The sequence below is a fragment of the Rattus norvegicus genome, chromosome 6, assembly GCF_036323735.1.
Source record: "Rattus norvegicus strain BN/NHsdMcwi chromosome 6, GRCr8, whole genome shotgun sequence".
NCBI lineage: Eukaryota > Metazoa > Chordata > Mammalia > Rodentia > Muridae > Rattus > Rattus norvegicus.
In genome coordinates this window covers 65,623,921-65,645,972 of record NC_086024.1, presented here as the reverse complement: position 1 = coordinate 65,645,972, position 22,052 = coordinate 65,623,921, and the positions used below count along the sequence as shown (strand labels likewise).

The 22,052-nt window shown below is 38.8% G+C and overlaps 1 long non-coding RNA gene across 1 annotated transcript; it reads left to right on the top strand.

The window, feature by feature from the left end:
• The first annotated feature begins 20,245 nt into the window (after positions 1 to 20,245).
• Positions 20,246 to 20,874, top strand: LOC134479369 (uncharacterized). The gene is made up of 2 exons (XR_010052642.1): positions 20,246 to 20,442; positions 20,715 to 20,874. It is a non-coding gene; the product is annotated as an uncharacterized LOC134479369 (long non-coding RNA).
• Positions 20,875 to 22,052: the final 1,178 nt, after the last annotated feature.

Below are 22,052 nucleotides of genomic sequence, written 5' to 3'. Positions count from 1 at the left end.
AGGATGTCTGCCTTTGGCTCATATGTTTGAATGCCTGATATCAGATAGTGGAACTGTTTAGAAAAATGTAAAATGTGTCGTCTTGTTGGAGAGAGTGTGTCACTCTGGGGGTGGAGGTTGAGGTTTAAAAAGCTCAAGCGAAGTCCAATGTCTTTGTCTGCTTGCTACCTTCCTGTCAAAATGTACATCTGTTAACTACTGATCTAGCACCATGACTGAGTACTTTCCAGCATGATCTTTAAGGAATAAACCTCTAAAACTGTAAGCAGGCCCCTAATAAATGCTTTCTTTGATAAGAGTTGCTTTGGTCAAGGTGTCGCAACACAAGAATAGAACAGTAACTGAGACATGACCATTTAAAGTGGTGTTTTAACATCTTTTTAAATCACGGTATCTAGTTCAAATCTATTGCAGTGATAAATTATCCTGACAAAAATTTGCTTAGTGGAGAAAAAAATTTGTTTTAGCCTACAACCCCAGTCTGTAGTTGTGGGGAAGTCACAGGGGTCAGAAGGCACTTGAGACAACTGGGTATGTCACATCCACAGGCAAACTCAGAGAGAATGGAACAATATAATTGAGCCCTACTAAATTTCTTTATTTTTACATAGTTCTGTCCTACTGCCTATGAAATAATGCCACCAACACTGTCTAGAAGATCAGTATTCTATGATTATTACAAAATTACTATTTCTATACTTGAAATAAATTCTTTTTATTGAAAATACATTTTCTCATACAATATATTCTAATTGTGGTTCCCCTTCCCCATCTCTTCCCAAATTCTCTGTCTCTGTCTCTGTCTCTCTCTCTGTCTCTCTCTCTCTCACACACACACACACACATACACACACAGGCAAATTAAATGACAAAATAGAATACTAAAAAGGGGGAACAAGTAAAAAACACAAGACGTACAACCCATAATAACACACAATGAGAAAGCATACTACACAAGCAAAAGACCAACTACTAAAAAGAAATGCACAGACAGAGCAATGTGTGTGTGTGTGTGTGTGTGTGTGTGTAGTTTTTAATGACATTTACTAATATTTTATTGTATAGTTTATATATTTATATTTCAAATGTTATCCCTTTTTCTGGTTCTCCCCTCTCCCACCCCTCCTCCCCTTGCTTCTATGAGGATGCTCCTCTCTCACCCACCCACGCTCACCTCAACATTCTGGCATCCCCCTACACTGGGGAAATGAGCCTACAGAGGAAGAAGGGCTCCTCCCATTGATGCCAGATAATGCCCTCCTTTGTTACATATGTTGCTGGAGCGATGGGTCTCTCCATGTGTATTCTCAGGTTGGTGGTTTGGTCCCTGGGAGCTCTGGGGGTTCTGGTTGGTTGATACTGTTGTTTTTACTATGGGGTTGCAAATCCCTTAAGCTCCTTCAGTCCTTTCTCTAACCCCTCTATTGGGTTCCTGTGCTCAGTCTAATGGTTAGCTGCAAACTTCTTTAATCTGTATCAGTAAGGCTCTGGGACAGCCTCTCAAGAGACATTCATAGCAGGCTCCTTTCAACAAGCACTCTTTGGCATCAGCAAAAGTGACTGGGTTTGGTGGTGCATATGGGATTGATTCTCAGGTAGGGCAGTCTTTGGATGGCCTTTCCTTTGGTCTCTGCTCCACACTTTGTCTCTGTATTTCCTCCTGTGAGTATTTTTTTCCCCTTCTAAGAAGGGCTGATGCACCCACATTTTCAACTTCCTTTCTCTTGAGCTTCATGTGGTCTGTGAATTGTATCTGATGTATTCTGAGTTTTGGGCTAATATCCACTCATCAATGAGTGCATATAGTATATATCATGTGTATTCTTTTGTGACTGAGTGAGGTAACCTATTCACAAAAGAACACACATGGTATATACTGTTCTTTTTTTTTTAATTCAATAGATATTCATCAAAATTCTGCTGTGCTGAAAGGAAGGCACAAACGTACTCACTTTTTACAGAAGAATGCAATCCAGTAGGAAGACGTGGCCTTACCTGTGAAACTCCATATGCCTCTGTTGATACTTAACGGAGTACTAAGGAATGACAGAGACCATTGGAAGACTGCGCAGCTACACGAGGTGACACTAGGTGTGAAACTCTGTTTAATGCAAGGATAAACTGGAAAAAAAGGGATAGCATGAGTAATGAAAATATGACCTTGGTATTAGAACCATGTGTCTGCACAAAGTGAGGGAGTGTGCTTGGTGGCACCACACAGAGAGTGGGTGGGGCATCTTCTTAAGCAGTGCTGAGGCCAACTGAGCAAGAAGAAGGATCAATGATGCTTCATTCTGCTGGCAAAGGGGAAACAAATAGTATGGAAACTGTGTGCTTTGTTTAATTAACAAGTAACTTGTGCTCTCTGCTCTTTAAAACCAGGATTGCCCCACCTGGGATCCATTCTGTCTGCAGACATCAAACTCAGCACTGTTGAAGTTGCCAAGAGGCACTTGCTGACAGGAACCTGGTACCACTGCTTTTTGGGAGGTTCAGCCAGCAACTGACCAATACAGATGTGGACGCTTGGAGCCAACCATCAAACTGAGCTCGTGGACGCTGGTGGGAGAGCTGATGAGGATTTTAACCGTGTAGGAAAAACAACATCACCTTGCCAGACCACCCATGGGTCCCATGGACTAGACCACCAACCAAGAAGTGTACATGGTTCCAGATTCATAGATAGCAGAAATGGCCTTGTCTGACATCAGTGGGAGGGGAGGCCCTTGGTCTTGTAGAAGTTTGATGCCCCAGTGTGGGAGGATGCTGGAGGAGGAGAGGGTGGGTGGGCGTAGAGGCAAAAGGAAGGGAGGAGATGGAGGTTGTGTGAAGGGGGGCTTGAAGAGGGGTAACCAGGAAGTAGGGTATAATTTGAGATGTAAAAGAATGGAATGATTAATACAAAATGGAAAAAAGAAAAAGGAAAAGAAAAAAAAATCATTTGCCAATGGAAACTCTCTAGAGAAACTCCAAAGTGCTTTAAGGTTAGCCTTCAAACCAATCTGGTAGGGGTTGGTGAGAAAGTCCAACAGGTTCAGTTTGATTCTGGGGGAAACCATAAATTCAATCACACATAAGCATTTTTTGCCATCACATGAAGAATAATAATCAGTCAAGAAGTCCTTAATTAAATTACAGTGAAGTTGAATCACCATCCAGGTCTCTTCCTTCTTGCTAGCACCCCTGCTCCCCAACAAATGGCCTTTTGGGTCCTTCGAGATGCTAATTCCTTTGGCATAAACAACAGTAGACAGGCTTCTTCTCAGTGTTGAAGTCCTAATGTGCCTTTTCTGATGGCATTTGCTTCAGGAAATCACATTGTAAACCTTTTCTCTGTTTGAGGTGCAGAACTTTGTAAAGACTCCTGATATTTCACAGCCCACAGTCTTTCTCAGGACCTAGGAACTTTCCCTTTGTGGTATGCTCTTCAAGGAACGTGGTTCCTCTGTCCTGCAGCATAAGTGAGGAGTTTGTTATCTCTGGGTAAACTCAGCAATCCCGATTGCTTATGACTTCTCCTTCACCAAGCTTCTCCTTTGATAAACCTAGCCTTTGCTTTAGTGACTCTGAGTTCAGGGAGATTCGGTCACCCCAGCTTAGGGAATTGTCTTAGGAAATGCCTTCCTAGATTTCTTGCCATTGTTGAGTACAAAGTTTGCCTTAACATCAAATCTATAATTCTGTCTCCCATCACAAACTGAAACTTTTTCTTTGCGCTTGTGTTAAAAAGATCCACATTCTCTAGATAGTCTATAATTGACTCATATATGTAAATAAATAGAGAAATAGCCTGTGTTTTGTTTTCTTATAATATCATTTAAGAATTATTTCATAAGAAATACTCTGACATAATAACTCAGTTCACAGAAAGATGTACTTGACAAATATCACTGAGAGCATATTTTTCTTTCTCTTACATGATATAATCTTTCATTATTGTAGTTTATGAAGAGGTTCTCTATATACAGTAAAAGTAATAGCTTAAAACTTTTCTATGGCCTTTGTAGACAATTTTAATATTTAGTTTATAGGCTGACATATTGGTTAGTCTATAGACTAACATAATTCAGAAGAAAAATAAACTGGTAAAACTTATTGTTTAGTAGGCCATTTGAATTTTCTGCTATTTCTTTCTGAAAGAAATTTACTTTTATATGTACATATGCCACTTTATAGTAAGTTGAAAAGTTCATTTTCCAGTCCATTCATTCATTTTCCCACGCGAGAGAGGTTTAACACCCATAATAAGAAAAAAAACACTTTAATTTGTAGATAAATATTGTATTTTAAAATGATTCAATTCCTTGCCTAACATGTTTCCTTTGAATGTTACTATTCATTTTAAGAAGTATATATCCATTTACAAAGATGTGCAAATCATCAAAGTGCGATATGAGGGCATAACAATGTGCTTCTGAAATGCTGTTTATCTATTTCCTTGCTTTATTTATGTGAGGCACCAGTGACATTGGCAAGCCAGATGTAGTGAGAACAGGTGTGCATGCCCCCTGGCTATCCTGCAGCTAGAACCCTGCTAAGTGGTAGTCTAATCACCCGAGCTCCATGGAAGACTAAATTTAAATCAGATGTTAATTGCCTCCAGAGTTCAGTTGATCTTTGCATTCAATTATCTCCCCCAAAGTCAAGTAGAAATATCCTTTGACTCAGGAAATAGTGTAATAATTTCACATCTGCTATAAGCAACTAGGCTTACAAACTATGTACTGTTAAAAAGGAAGAGGGAAAAAAAAACTATTCCTAACTCCAATCTTTCTCCAATATTTTCTCTAATGTTGGTTTCACCTGGGGATTTGTACAATATCTAGAAAATCCCCATTTTATAAATCAATTTGTAACTACAAGCCTGTTAAATAAAAAAGAAAATCTTTCATTTTATATCTGGAAGTCCATAGCAGGCACAGATACTCATATCTGTGCCAACAACCCCAGGATCTTACTGTCCCACACAGGTTAGCAGGTGATGATCCCCTGACTCTTACTCCTCAATGAACCAGATTCCTAATGTCTCTACCTCTCATTCTTCCTCTCTCTCCAAAGACATTTCACAATGGCATTTTAAACGGGCTGTCTTTCATTCTCTATTTTCCCAAAGAAATTTAATCAGTATCTTCTTTTATACAAATGATGTCCAACTCTAAGTCTGCCTCTGTTAAGATTCATTACACCTGTTTCTAAGTTCACATTGTCTAAATGAAATCACTGCTAAGGGACACTGAGATTCCATTCCCAACCATACTTCCTGCTTGGAATGTATGTGTATTTCGTTTCCTTAATCCTTTCTTTTCACTATTATTTTGAGGCATTGTCTTCCTGATTGATTAGGAGAGGCTCATCTCCAATTTACAAGATACCTGTCCCAGACTCTCAAGTGTTAAAATGTGCACCAAACCCTTTGTCTTGCTGGTATTTCAGTGGGCATTTCAAGTTAAATGTTCAGCATAAGTTTGACTCATTTTACTTTTTTATTTATTATTTTCTATTAGTTTTTAGTAGTAAGAGTAGTGTGTGTGTATGTGTGTGTGTGTGTGTGTGTGTGTGTGTGTGTGTGTGTGTGTACTCATGTGCCACTGTGCATGTTTGGAGATTGTGATATTGCTCCCAGAATAAAATTATCTAAGGGAAAAGAGTAATTTACTCACTGATTTAAGAAATAAGAACTGGAAAGGTAAGATCACAGTAGAGTTGTGAGTTTCACTGAAAGAAATCATTCACACTCACATATACCATACAGCCTAGATCACAAAGCTGCATATTCAGCACTCTCTGAGCCTGCGCTGAGGATCCTTAGATGTTTGGGGACATGTGTGAACCCCTTTCTCCCATAGAATTAGCTGTTGGCTTTGGCTGTAGTGGACCATTGGTTAATTTGGTCACAGACAGAAAAGGTTATTGGTTTCTGACAATAGAGCTTGCTGACTGGAAGTTTGAAAGTTTTGAAGGAGAAGAATATGAAGACCATGCATCTTAAAAGTGATTGCACAGGTTTTCTTACGAATACATCAGCACACACATACACGTACACACACAAACACACACACACACACACACACAAACACACACACACACACACACATATATATATATACATATGTATGGAACTAATGAATTTGAAAGACAACAGGGAAAAGTATGTGGGAGTGTTTGGAGAGAGGAAATATTGTATTTATATTATAATCTTAACAAAACATAGAAATTAAAAACACAAAATAATTACAAAGTGTTTTAATGTAAAAGATACCACAGTGATTAAACATTTATGCACCTAGGCCCCTTACCTGTCTGCCCACCAGGAAGCTCTATGACTTGTACCTCCAATGGAGCACCTTTGAGAAGTTGTTTATTTGTTTCTTGGGGTTCTGCGTGCCAAACTTCTTAGGCTTCCAAGGCAAATGCTTTACCTTTTGAACCATCTCTTTGACCCATTTTTTTAAACTCATAAATATTCTACCTTTATTCAATGCATTGCAGATTGCCAATATATTTTTTTCTGGGAAGATTTCTTATGGATGTTATTCATGGATATTTTATGAAGTTAAAAATTATTTAAATTACACCTCCAGATATGCTGAGTACGTTGCCTTTAGAAAGAAACATTTGGTGAGAATATGTGTCCATCCAGATAACACTGTGCCTGGATTTTTAATTTTTCATTGTTTTATAGCTAATAGTCAAAACTTAAAATTCCCTTAAGTTTTCAAACTAATTTATACTTTCATCAAGGATAAAGGAAATAACCTGCCTTTTTAGATGAATAATGTTTTGAATTAATTGCTGTTCAAAAGCATCCTGCATTAAGAGTCTTAAATTTCTGGGCAGAACAAAATAAAACATGCTATTAAAAGATCTATTATAATGCTTGATCAAATTAAAAGCTAGGATTTACATATAATCAAAAATTGAAACATCTATCTGCTTACTTATGACAATAAGATCAATTGATGGTACAGAAATGTCACTAACTTCACAGTGAGCCCCAGCTTACACAATTCTTATATAAAAGAAAATATAGTTAGTATAAACCCATCCAATTACAAAATACCTATCTTGTGCTTTCACTTTCTATCATGAAATGCATGTTATAAACCTATCTCTTCATTCATTATTACTAGTCCTTTTTAAAGTCACACAGGCACTGAGTGAAAAGAACGGGGATGTAATTGAAACTGGAAACATTATTATTTTTTTCTTTCTTTAAACTTTTATAACATAAAACAGGCAAACCGATTTAGAAAATAAAAAGTTGCAGACTGCCTAGTTTAATCCTAGTGAATTTTATATCAGAACAATAAATCCCAGAAAAGGCACACTTTCAATAGAACCTTGTTAAATATTTAATCACAGGCACTAGGCCCATAACCGTAAGCTCTGATTCTTCTTATTATTTATTTCAATAGTAATTCTTATTCTTTATATGAAAGAGATCAGATGTGGAGGAATAATCACTCTTACAAGCATATGTGTGCTTACTAGTACCACAATGGCAATCCTGCTGCATATAGAGCCAGCCTCATAGGGACAGCTTTATAATAAGGACAGCAGCTACCACAGAAACAACAGAAGGACATTTCTGCCATTTTTATTAGCTACATGTACAAGACTGTAATAAAGGCAGACGTGACAGATTTTCTCCACCCTCCCTCATGTGTGTGCATGTGTGTATGTGTGTGTGTGAGTGTGTGTGTGTGTGAGTGTGTGTGTGTGAGTGTGTGTATGTGTGAGTGTGTGTGTGTGTGTGTGTCTTAATAGGATATTTGATCACACTGTGAACACTGAGATTGTTTACTGAAAAACGTTGTCTCTACTTGTAGGGTGGATCAACCCTAGCACACCCCCTTAATCCAAGAGTGTGGTTGATGATATTGTGAGATTATATACTGAAAAAAAAATCTGTTTCTAGCTGTGGTGTGCCTCAGCCCTAGCACACACATACCTCTAAGCTGAGAAAGACTTCTGTTTATTGTAAAGGATATTGAATAAAGTCAATCATAGGTCAAGGAGCAGAGCAAGCAACCCGTTGAAACGGAGTAAACGTAGGAAAAAAAAACCCATAGAGTGTGGGAGGAAGTCAGGAGGCTGGATACAGACACATACAAGAAATTGAAAGAAGGTACATTCTGTGTGAAGGGTATTTCAGACAGTGTAGATAAAAAGAAATGGCTTTTTCCTTCTGGGATGTTGGTTGAGGAGGAAAGTTAGTGGGTGCTTTCTCTGCTTCTCTGAGCTAATAAGGTTTGTACCCAGCATCTGTCTCCCAAGTCTTCATTTGGTAAAATCAAATGATTGGGATTTTTAAAACAAACAACCCCTCTCCTCTCCCTGGTGTGTGTGTGTGTGTGTGTGTGTGTGTGTGTGTGTGTGTGTGTTATACAGAGGCATATTTTCACGAGTGAGAATGCTGTATATTGGTACATGTGCATAACTGAAGCTGATGTTGACATCCACTGTACATCTCTCTTCCACATTATTCATTGACACAAGGTCTAACAATCAAACCCAGAGCTTGCTGATTTGTCTACTTTCCTTATTTAGCAAGTTTGCTTTGGGGATCTCTTGTTTCTACTTTCCTAAAGTAGAAATAGTGGCTGACTGCTCTGCCTACACAGTACATTCATGAGTTCTTGGGATCTGAACTGTGATCTTTTCACTTGCATGCTAACTCCCCAGGCCAAGATTCCTTTAAACTTAACCATGAACTATCTAAATGCATCAATTTTTTCTCAATATATGGAACCATATATTTTTGGAGTGGTGCACATACTAAAGCCAATATTCATGAATCTCTCATAGATAAAATTCTACCTCCTTCAGATTGATTCCACTGATCCTCTAGAATGGTGTAAAACCTCCAATGTATGTTCCATAAAATACTGTACTTTCTTTTATGATATAATTATCAATGATGAAAAGCCATCGAACGCACTTGTACTTTCTTTTTTTTTTTTATTAACTTGAGTATTTCTTATATACATTTCAAGTGTTATTCCCTTTCCCGGTTTCCGGGCAAACATCCCCCTCCCCCCTCCCCTTCCTTATGGGTGTTCCCCTCCCAACCCTCCCCCCATTGCCACCCTCCCCGCATAGTCTAGTTCACTGGGGGTTCAGTCTTAGCAGGACCCAGGGCTTCCCCTTCCACTGGTGCTCTTACTAGGATATTCATTGCTACCTACGGGGTCAGAGTCCAGGGTCAGTCCGTGTATAGTATTTAGGTAGTGGCTTAGTCCCTGGAAGCTCTGGTTGCTTGACATTGTTGTACTTTTGGGGTCTCGAGCCCCTTCAAGCTCTTCCAGTTCTTTCTCTGATTCCTTCAACGGGGGACCTATTCTCAGTTCAGTGGTTTGCTGCTGGCATTCGCCTCTGTATTTGCTGTATTCTGGCTATGTCTCTCAGGAGCGATCTACATCCGGCTCCTGTCTGTCTGCACTTCTTTGCTTCATCCATCTTGTCTAATTGGGTGGCTGTATATGTATGGGCCACATGTGGGGCAGGCTCCGAATGGGTGTTCCTTCAGTCTCTGTTTTAATCTTTGCCTCTCCCTTGCCTGCAAAGGGTATTCTTTTTCCTCATTTAAAGAAGGAGTGAAGCATTCACATTTTGATCATCCGTCTTGAGTTTCGTTTGTTCTAGGGATCTAGGGTAATTCAAGCATTTGGGCTAAAAGCCACTTATCAATGAGTGCATACCATGTATGTCTTTCTGTGATTGGGTTAGCTCACTCAGGATGATATTTTCAAGTTCCAACGATTTGCCTACGAATTTCATAAACTCGTTGTTTTTGATAGCTGAGTAATATTCCATTGTGTAGATGTACCACATTTTCTGTATCCATTCCTCTGTTGAAGGGCATCTGGGTTCTTTCCATTTTCTGGCTATTATAAATAAGGCTGCGATGAACATAGTGGAGTACGTGTCTCTTTTATATGTTGAGGCATCTTTTGGGTATATGCCCAAGAGAGGTATAGCTGGATCCTCAGGCAGTTCAATGTCCAATTTTCTGAGGAACCTCCAGACTGATTTCCAGAATGGTTTTACCAGTCTGCAATCCCACCAACAATGGAGGAGTGTTCCTCTTTCTCCACATCCTCGCCAGCATCTGCTGTCACCTCAGTTTTTGATCTTAGCCATTCTCACTGGTGTGAGGTGAAATCTCAGGGTTGTTTTGATTTGCATTTCCCTTATGACTAAAGATGTTGAACATTTCTTTAGGTGTTTCTCAGCCATTCGGCATTCCTCAGCTGTGAATTCTTTGTTTAGCTCTGAACCCCATTTTTTAATAGGGTTATTTGTTTCCCTGCGGTCTAACTTCTTGAGTTCTTTGTATATTTTGGATATAAGGCCTCTATCTGTTGTAGGATTGGTAAAGATCTTTTCCCAATCTGTTGGTTGCCGTTTTGTCCTAACCACAGTGTCCTTTGCCTTACAGAAGCTTTGCAGTTTTATGAGATCCCATTTGTCAATTCTTGATCTTAGAGCATAAGCCATTGGTGTTTTGTTCAGGAAATTTTTTCCAGTGCCCATGTGTTCCAGATGCTTCCCTAGTTTTTCTTCTATTAGTTTGAGTGTGTCTGGTTTGATGTGGAGGTCCTTGATCCACTTGGACTTAAGCTTTGTACAGGGTGATAAGCATGGATCGATCTGCATTCTTCTACATGTTGCCCTCCACTTGAACCAGCACCATTTGCTGAAAATGCTATCTTTTTTCCATTGGATGGTTTTGGCTCCTTTGTCAAAAATCAAGTGACCATAGGTGTGTGGGTTCATTTCTGGGTCTTCAATTCTATTCCATTGGTCTCTCTGTCTGTCTGTGTACAAATACCATGCAGTTTTTATCACTATTGCTCTGTAATACTGCTTGAGTTCAGGGATAGTGATTCCCCCTGAAGTCCTTTTATTGTTGAGGATAGCTTTAGCTATCCTGGGTTTTTTGTTATTCCAGATGAATTTGCAAATTGTTCTGTCTAACTCTTTGAAGAATTGGATTGGTATTTTGATGGGGATTGCATTGAATCTGTACATTGCTTTTGGTAAAATGGCCATTTTTACTATATTAATCCTGCCAATCCATGAGCATGGGAGATCTTTCCATCTTGTGAGGTCTTCTTCAATTTCTTTCCTCAGTGTCTTGAAGTTCTTATTGTACAGATCTTTTACTTGCTTGGTTAAAGTCACACCGAGGTACTTTATATTATTTGGATCTATTATGAAGGGTGTCGTTTCTCTAATTTCTTTCTCGGCTTGTTTCTCTTTGGTATAGAGGAAGGCAACTGATTTATTTGAGTTAATTTTATACCCAGCCACTTTGCTGAAGTTGTTTATCAGCTTTAGTAGTTCTCTGGTGGAACTTTTGGGATCACTTAAATATACTATCATGTCATCTGCAAATAGTGATATTTTGACCTCTTCTTTTCTGATCTGTATCCCCTTGATCTCCTTTAGTTGTCTGATTGCTCTGGCTAGAACTTCAAGAACTATATTGAATAGGTAGGGAGAGAGTGGGCAGCCTTGTCTAGTCCCTGATTTTAGTGGGATTGCTTCAAGTTTCTCTCCATTTAGTTTAATGTTAGCAACTGGTTTGCTGTATATGGCTTTTACTGTGTTTAGATATGGGCCTTGAATTCCTATTCTTTCCAGGACTTTTATCATGAAGGGGTGTTGAATGTTGTCAAATGCTTTCTCAGCATCTAATGAAATGATCATGTGGTTCTGTTCTTTCAGTTTGTTTATATAATGGATCACGTTGATGGTTTTCCTTATATTAAACCATCCCTGCATGCCTGGGATGAAGCCTACTTGATCATGGTGGATGATTGTTTTGATGTGCTCTTGGATTCGGTTTGCCAGAATTTTATTGAGTATTTTTGCGTCGATATTCATAAGGGAAATTGGTCTGAAGTTCTCTTTCTTTGTTAGGTCTTTGTGTGGTTTAGGTATAAGAGTAATTGTGGCTTCGTAGAAGGAATTCGGTAGTGCTCCATCTGTTTCAATTTTGTGGAATAGTTTGGATAATATTGGTATGAGGTCTTCTATGAAGGTTTGATAGAATTCTGCATTAACCCGTCTGGACCTGGACTCTTTTTGGTTGGGAGACCTTTAATGACTGCTTCTATTTCCTTAGGAGTTATGGGGTTGTTTAACTGGTTTATCTGTTCCTGATTTAACTTCGATACCTGGTATCTGTCTAGGAAATTGTCCATTTCCTGAAGATTTTCAAGTTTTGTTGAATATAGGTTTTTATAGTAAGATCTGATGATTTTTTGAATTTCCTCTGAATCTGTTGTTATGTCTCCCTTTTCATTTCTGATTTTGTTAATTTGGACGCACTCTCTGTATCCTCTTGTTAGTCTGACTAAGGGTTTATCTATCTTGTTGATTTTCTCAAAGAACCAACTTTTGGTTCTGTTGATTCTTTCTATGGTCCTTTTTGTTTCTACTTGGTTGATTTGAGCTCTGAGTTTGATTATTTCCTGCCTTCTACTCCTCCTGGGTGTATTTGCTTCTTTTTGCTCTAGAGCTTTTAGGTGTGCTGTCAAGCTGCTGACATATGCTCTTTCCTGTTTCTTTCTGCAGGCACTCAGCGCTATGAGTTTTCCTCTTAGCACAGCTTTCATTGTGTCCCATAAGTTTGGGTATGTTGTATCTTCATTTTCATTAAATTCTAAAAAGTTTTTAATTTCTTTCTTTATTTCTTCCTTGACCAGGTTATCATTGAGTAGAGCATTGTTCAATTTCCACGTATATGTGGGCATTCTTCCCTTATTGTTATTGAAGACCAGTTTTAGGCCGTGGTGGTCCGATAGCACACATGGGATTATTTCTATCTTTCTGTACCTGTTGAGGCCCGTTTTTTGACCAATTATATGGTCAATTTTGGAGAAAGTACCATGAGGAGCTGAGAAGAAGGTATATCCTTTTGCTTTAGGATAGAATGTTCTATAAATATCCGTTAAGTCCATTTGGCTCATGACTTCTCTTAGTCTGTCGACATCACTGTTTAATTTCTGTTTCCATGATCTGTCCATTGATGAGAGTGGGGTGTTGAAATCTCCCACTATTATTGTGTGAGGTGCAATGTGTGTTTTGAGCTTTAGTAAGGTTTCTTTTACATATGTAGGTGCCCTTGTATTTGGGGCATAGATATTTAGGATTGAGAGTTCATCTTGGTGGATTTTTCCTTTGATGAATATGAAGTGTCCTTCCTTATCTTTTTTGATGACTTTTAGTTGGAAATTGATTTTATTTGATATTAGAATGGCTACTCCAGCTTGCTTCTTCTCACCATTTGCTTGGAAAGTTGTTTTCCAGCCTTTCACTCTGAGGTAGTGTCTGTCTTTGTCTCTGAGGTGTGTTTCCTGTAGGCAGCAGAATGCAGGGTCCTCGTTGCGTATCCATTTTGTTAATCTATGTCTTTTTATTGGGGAGTTGAGGCCATTGATATTGAGAGATATTAAGGAATAGTGATTATTGCTTCCCGTTATATTCATATTTGGATGTGAGGTTATGTTTGTGTGCTTTCATTCTCTTTGTTTTGTTGCCAAGACGATTAGTTTCTTGCTTCTTCTAGGGTATAGCTTGCCTCCTTATGTTGGGCTTTACCATTTATTATCCTTTGTAGTGCTGGATTTGTAGAAAGATATTGTGTAAATTTGGTTTTGTCATGGAATATCTTGGTTTCTCCATCAATGTTAATTGAGAGTTTTGCTGGATACAGTAACCTGGGCTGGCATTTGTGTTCTCTTAGGGTCTGTATGACATCAGTCCAGGATCTTCTGGCCTTCATAGTTTCTGGCGAGAAGTCTGGTGTGATTCTGATAGGTCTGCCTTTATATGTTACTTGACCTTTTTCCCTTACTGCTTTTAATATTCTTTCTTTATTTTGTGCGTTTGGTGTTTTGACAATTATGTGACGGGAGGTGTTTCTTTTCTGGTCCAATCTATTTGGAGTTCTGTAGGCTTCTTGTATGTCTATGGGTATCTCTTTTTTTAGGTTAGGGAAGTTTTCTTCTATGATTTTGTTGAAGATATTTACTGGTCCTTTGAGCTGGGAGTCTTCACTCTCTTCTATACCTATTATCCTTAGGTTTGATCTTCTCATTGAGTCCTGGATTTCCTGTATGTTTTGGACCAGTAGCTTTTTCCGCTTTACATTATCTTTGACAGTTGAGTCAATGATTTCTATGGAATCTTCTGCTCCTGAGATTCTCTCTTCCATCTCTTGTATTCTGTTGGTGAAGCTTTTATCTACAGCTCCTTGTCTCTTCTTTTGGTTTTCTATATCCAGGGTTGTTTCCATGTGTTCTTTCTTGATTGCTTCTATTTCCATTTTTAATTCCTTCAACTGTTTGATTGTGTTTTCCTGGAATTCTTTCAGGGATTTTTGTGTCTCCTCTCTATGGGCTTCTACTTGTTTATTTATGTTTTCCTGGAATTCTTTCAGGGATTTTTGCGATTCTTTCAGGCATTTTTGCGATTCCTCTCTGTAGGCTTCTACTTGTTCTCTAAGGGAGTTCTTCACGTCTTTCTTGAAGTCCTCCAGCATCATGATCAAAAATGATTTTGAAACTAGATCTTGCTTTTCTGGTGTGATTGGATATTCCATGTTTGTTTTGATGGGAGAATTGGGCTCCGATGGTGCCATGTAGTCTTGGTTTCTGTTGCTTGGGTTCCTGCGCTTGCCTCTCGCCATCAGATTATCTCTAGTGTTACTTTGTTCTGCTATTTCTGACAGTGGCTAGACTGTCCTATAAGCCTGTGTGTCAGGAGTGCTGTAGACCTGTTTTCCTCTCTTTCAGTCAGTTATGGGGACAGAGTGTTCTGCTTTCCGGCGCGTAGTTTTTCCTCTCTACAGGTCTTCAGCTGTTCCTGTGGGCCTGTGTCTTGAGTTCACCAGGCAGCTTTCTTGCAGCAGAAAAGTTGGTCTTACCTGTGGTCCCGAGGCTCAAGTTCGCTCGTGGGGTGCTGCTCACGGGCTCTCTGCAGAGGCAGCAACCAGGAAGACTTGTGCCGCCGTTTCCGGGAACTTCAGTGCACCAGGGTTCCAGATGGTCTTTGGCTTTTTCCTCTGGCATCCGAGATGTGTGTGTAGAGAGCAGTCTCTTCTGGTTTCCCAGGCTTGTCTGCCTCTCTGAAGGTTCAGCTCTCCCTCCCACGGGATTTGGGTGCAGAGAACTGTTTATCCGGTCTGTTTCCTTCAGGTTCTGGTGGTGTCTCAGGCAGGGGTCCTGCCGCTCCTGGGCCCTCCCCCACGGGAGCCCAGAGGCTTTATACAGTTTCCTCTTGGGCCAGGGATGTGGGCAGGGGTGAGCAGTGTTGGTGGTCTCTTCCGCTCTGCAGCCTCAGGAGTGCACTTGTACTTTCTAAAGAGGAGGAACCATGTGTATCTAAATTCAACAGCCTGGTGTCCTTCACATATTGTGCCCTCAATACAGAGAGGAGAAAGGATTGCAAAAGTTGTTACTTGTATGAGAATGCTGAATGATAATAGAAGAAAAAGAGATTTTGATCTCCAAGCTTTTGTGAATGGAAAGTAGGCAGGAATTTACTCAGATACATAGACAGGTTGGTTTACTTGAGAAATGAGATATGCCAGTACAATGAAAATCTATTGGGCAGAGCCACCAGAGCAAAGAACTCTGACAAACATTAGTCTTAGTAATGACATGTGAGTCTCCTATCTTCCCTCTGAGAATGTTAACTATCAACTTAACTGGGACAGAGGTGGGCAAACAAGTGGATTCAATATTATTCGTGTGTGTGTGTGTGTATTTGTAGCAAAGATTTGCATTTTGATTAATGAGAAAGCAGATGGTCTTCTCCAAAATGGGGGGCATTCCTCTATCCAACGCAAGTCTGAAGAGAACAAAACACAAAGGGAGGCTGACACCACAGTTCTATTTGTACTTGGTTTATGGTTTCCCAAGTTCTATAAGGACTGTTGTGGGTATCATCAACTACTCAGTTTGCAGACCTTGAGACTAAATCTCCAGAGATTTTACATATCCAGAGTAAACCTTTGATGTCTCAGTAATCTTATAAGTATCCTTATGTGTGTGGGGTGTGTGTGTGTGTGTGTGTGTGTGTGTGTGTGTGTGTGTAACATGTGCATTTTCTATGGATTATGTGTTTTTAAAGAACTCTGGCTATGTATTCTGTTGAAGGACTGAAGTTCTGTTTGTACTATTTTGTCAGGTAAACCATTAAAGGTTAGCTGGCTGGGTGATTAAGGAACAGATAATTGGTCTCTGTAGACTATCATTGAATCAAGAGGAATTGCATCAATTTGCTGAGCCTAAGGGCTTTTATTGACACCTGGAACGGACTTACAGGAAGAGAGTTGGATGTCACAATTGTAGGAGATTTTGTCAGTGTTCTTCAGAGTAGTACATGTACTTTGCAAAAAAAAAAGTATAGAAAAAAACAATAAAAAAAGAACAGCAACAACCAAACAGTCATTTTAAATTTTCTTAGCAGTGAAAATTTATTAAATTTATCCTCCTTATTATAGTGAAATAAACTAAAGGCCCCATGGAAAGCCACGTGGTGACATTGAATTTACAAGACAGTGGAGAGTTTGAATGTTGTTGATCCACAGCCAACATATCTTCAATTCCTTTGATATCCATCCATTGCTTGCTTCTATGACTGCTCTGATATTTTAAAATTTTCAAATAAAATAACAGACCATTAACGTCCATTAATCAAAGACATAATATCAATGAGTAACACCGATAATCTGTAGCAGAGGTTTGTCTGTTTGTTGAAGATATCATCTGTTGTATGTGGGGGAAATGTCTTGATTTATAACTCTGTTTTGATCTGTCATTATGAGTTCACACAACTACTTGGACAATGGAATATATTATTCATAGCAATGTGACTCCTTTTTCTCAGATGTGGTTGCGCATATGTGGCTCAAATAAATTCCCTATTCCCTTTGGGATAAAATCTTCACTTTATTTTGATAGTATGAGTATGTCTGCTCAAACATTAAAATATTATAAATTTACTACAGAGATGAAGTCATAAAAGGACACCCAGCAACATTCACCCATATTCTTGAGGGTCTCTATCCTGGACCTTTGTATTATAAGAAAACCAAACTGTAAAGAAAGGCCAAGCCTAGGCATAACTGTCAATCACCACAGTTGAGGGAAACTTCCCAGTCCAGTCATATAAACTAAAATCAATGGTTCTCAATGTTTCAAGGTACAGTTCATGAACCTCCAAGAGCATCTGAGATTTTCTGAAACAGGCTGTGAAAGCCAAGTTTCTTCTTTCCTTAGTTCCCTGTTTGTCTTTTTCTGCTAGGATGCTGACTGGACAGGTTCCCACACCAAGGATGCTGAAGCTTTTGCTTCTATAGCACAAGTCAAGAGAAAAGAAGCAGGACAAGCAAAGCAGCCTCTGAACTCCTTACCATGTATGCTTGTTAGTGGGTATCATTCCTACTCATGTGTACTTAAGACAATACATAAACATGTTAGTTTCATAAATCCAAACATCTTTCAGTGTTCTTAATTGAATTATTATGTTTGAAGCTATGAATACATGCATACATATGTGTGTACTTGTTATTATGAGAATGATTATGTCCTTTGAAAATTGAGATGTTCAAGTTTTTGCCTGTAATACCATAATCTGATTGTGTTAGAAACAAGGTGTCAGGATATAGGGAAGATTAAATAGATGACTTTGCAATGTACCCTAACACTATTAGCATCCTTGAAAAAAAGAGATAAATTCACACACAGAAACATATACTTCCAGAAGGAGGAAGGGTGGCAAGAACAGAGGGGAGAAAATAAAGTGGAAGAGTTAGTAGAGAATGGAGGAAAGAGATTAAAAGGAATGGAGGAAGACAGAAAGAGAGAGAGATAGACAGAGAGGAGAGAACGAGACATGCACACAAAGAACTCACATTGTGCATGAACAAAGACTGGTTATACAAAGCGGGGTGAGAAGCCTCAAGGTGTACCACCTTGATTTTCAGCTCCTTGGACTTGAGAAAATGAGCCTTTTGTTAGTTACACACCATAGTCTCTTCTCTCTAATAGGTGTAGGACTGGTAAGGATCTTTGCCCAATCTGTTATTGCCTTTCCTATTGACAGTGTCCTTTGCTGTCTCGTCTCATTTCCGGGAAATCTCTAGAACTACTGCAGCGCACTAATATATAAAACTTGTCTCACAGAAAAGTATTTACACAACAGGGCCATTGACAATTCTATTTTTTTTGATAGAACACTGTTTATTTAGCATAGGTTTTGGAAGACATTTTCTTAAGAACATGAATTATTTCAAATAAAAGAATATCAATGTTAATTGTCAATGAAAAATTGTGACAATTTATCATCCTATACAAGCTTGAGAGTATACCATAATTGTTGCAAAATGGGTGGTCATTTTAGAAAATTGGATATACTTTAAAATAAAATATATCATCATTTGGAAGATGACTTCATCTTACTGAAGCAATATTTTGGAAATTGCCTTCTTACAGGATATTTGAATTTCTTTCTAGCTAGGGTGTGGTTTAAACATTAGTACACACCTTTAATCCCTATGACTAAAATCCAGACATGCTCTAAGTATGCACCTTTGATCCCCAACAATGAAGGTAAAATTAATCCATAGAAGAAAGCACCCAGGTTGGAAAGTGATGTCTAATTACGTGGCAAAAAAAGATGAATACAAGATTTGTCCGAATAGGATATGTGCAACTCTCACAAGGTGAGAGGGGAAAGGGAAGCTACTTAAGGGAGAGACAGACACGACAGGCAGAAGAGAGCATAGTGCAGGAATACAGGAGAGTTCATGGACAGCAGTACAGTAGAGTTGAGAGGGAGAGTAGAGCCTTACAGTTAAAGAGACAGATTGGAGATAGAATAAGCTGGACACAGTTTAGGACAGAACAAGAAAAAAATGAGAAGAAGCTAGAATATTAGGAAAGATTGCTAGAGTTAGTTTGTGGCCAAGGAGAGCAGTTCAGAGGCTTGGAGAAAAGCCGAACTGAATAAGTCAGCTGGTAGAGGACATTGAGCCAGAAGAGCTGAGTTGAACCAGCCAACTAGAGTTCAGAAAGAACAAGAAGAAGAGAGCTTGCAGCTGCATGTCTCAGAGGCTGAAAACATTCTAAACATGATTAGATTGTACAGTAGCTAGAATCTTCCAGGTCTAGGCATAGGTTAGCACATGGAGGTATTAAGCCTCCCACACAATTACAACAGGAGAATAAAAGTTACTTTTTCATGACCTATGCATGGCACAGAAACAACTCGTGGATAGTATGTCTGTTTACAATCCACTCACGTGCAAAAATACATTAAGGGATATTTAATATAACAACTGGAGGCTTATATTTACTGGCCCAATTTCAGATGTCACACTGCAATTGAATTCTTAGAAACTACATTTTAAATTTCACTGTCAATTCAGAGTAGAATATTCATCAATATCAAATGGCATCCAACTTTGCTTCTGTGCTAAATCAGATTTTCATCTCAGTCATGTTAATTTGCAGTATTGGTTATGGAACCAAATATCAAAAGCTGCATTGTAACTTTATTTTTTTTTCAAATTCTATTTTTAATGATGTTTCTTAAACTTCTTTGTAACCCACCGTCCACCAGAGGTAGTGGGAAAGAGAGAATACATGGGATTTGAACCTTCTTGGAAAGGTTCTTTGGAGGAAATCCTGTGTTGTCTGGAAATCAGCAGTTCAGTTCCCAGGTTAGCAGAGGCATCTCAATCCATCTAGAGCAGCACCTCACGGATTCACCAGCAGCCCCGGTCAGTAGAGTTGGTTAGCAACAGCTGTGACATGACCTAGCAGAATCAGTCAGGCCTCAGCCTCAGCAGGTGGGAACAACAGGAACACCAGCTTTGGTTCTCTTAGAAAAGTGAAGATCAGTGAATACGTGAAATCCACAAGCATTCCAGAGCTAACGCTACCAGCAAGCCAAGTTCCGCCTCTGTTCATTCTGTCACTCCATGTTGGAGTCCGATTTACACCCACCAAACATCATGTGTCCTTCACATGCCTTGCCTCAGCACATGCATCTGATCAGCCCAAGGCTATGGAAGCAGCAAGAAACTGCTGTACACAACCGGAAGTTTTTTGGTGCATTTCTCTCTCTATGATGTCCCAACAAATGCAGCCCAACTACACGATTTAAGGCAGATCAATACATGTGTGTCGTTTCCTTTCACAATCACGTGTCCTTTCACAATCTTATTAGCAAAACATCCTCTCTCCTGTGTCTGTTTCAGCCAAAAGCTCCTTCACAAGTCTGGCTTACCCTTTCATGCCTGTGTCCACTTTAATGAAGCATCCCTTCAAGTATTTGCCCCAGCAAAAAACCATCGGACTTTCCAAAGAGCCCTTAAGCTTCTGCTTCACTGAATCTTCTTCATTAAGTCAGGAATTGAAGGTTTGTATGAATGAAAAATAATGACATAAGAAACAATGAACTTTGTTTTCAAAATACATATTAAGACCTACAGTTAGAAATGAGAGCATTTAAGAAACTTGTCATCGGTATTTAAAGTGCATTTGTGGCTACTTTAAATGCTTTTTTTTACTTTCTAACATCATGAGTATTGGTGGTTGTGATATACATTGATAGATACCTTAGGGTTGTGATAGTTTTCATGCATATAAAATGCTTTTTGACAAAAGTCATTTTGGGACATTCTATTCCAGATGTTTTGGACAGCTGCCTGAGTCATCTTCAGCCACTCCAAGGATGCCAGTTGATATCATAAAGACTATGGGAGAGATACAAATTTTCCCTGCTGGGTTTTTGCTGAGTTTCTCATCCCCAGATTCCAAGCATATAAAGGATGGTTGGTATTTTATACACTTACATTCAGCATAGGAGGCTTACTTCTCAGGAACAAGTATATGAGACACTAGTCACCATTTCTTTGTTTTCTTGCCAAATTCAAGATTTTTCTGAAATCCCCATGCTTCTGTTAAGCATCCAGTTGCACATAATAAACACATAAGAGTTTACATAGAATTTCCAACCTTTCTCAAGCCCAGCATCCTGCCCTGGGTTTATATGAAAGATCCTATGAAGTAGCTCAATAAAGCCTCCATTTTTTTCTCTATATCCATAGGCAGACATTTAATCTGAGCACAGCTCTCACCCTGTGATGGTAATAGCCTTCAAATTGCTCTTCTGACCTCTGATTGCCCATGCAGTTAGGCATGCACTTTATGCGAGGATTTATGTATTTTAAGGATAAATTTGACATTAAAATTTCATGACTTGCCATCTCCTTCAGGATGAAAAACGAACTCTTTCTAAGTACAAATAAACGTCACCTTGTTTGGCTTTTGCTGTCCACTTGACCTTGTATTTCTCATCAAATTTTCTGGGAACTTAATGTTTTATTACTACCAGTAGCTTCTAAAATAAACCACAACGTCTCAAATGCCACTCTGTATACTCACCTCTCTATCTGCTACAGTCTGCTCATGTTCAAGATCCATTTGAATAGAATCCTTTGGAAGCATTTTTCCAGAGGAATGCATTACCTTCCTTCCAGGAGTATATATGATGCCTGTTTATACCTTTATTTTTTAGTATTTATTAGAATATACAACTTACACTACACTGAGACCTCCCCGAGAAAAGGAATTACACTCCATATTTGTGGTTTTAAAATCCCATTATCCGTCACAGTGATGAGCATACATCTGCGGATTGAATAAAGGAATTGCTTTTTATAGAATATACATTACCACAGATATTTCAAAATGGTATCTTTAGTATAGGCATTTTATTAAACATATTCAAAATTAAAGGGGTATAAATTGCCTTTAAATAAGTCAATAGTATTTTTAAATAACTGATCATACCTAGACATGGTAAATTCTGTTAATAAGAAGACATCACTGGTTTTATTATACTTCCTCTAAGTGTTGAGATCTATCATTTATTATATTATATACGCTTAGTGTAGAAACCAGAATAGATTAATACATTCATGCTTTTTGAAATATAAAACTACATAGGGACAGAAACTTAATTCC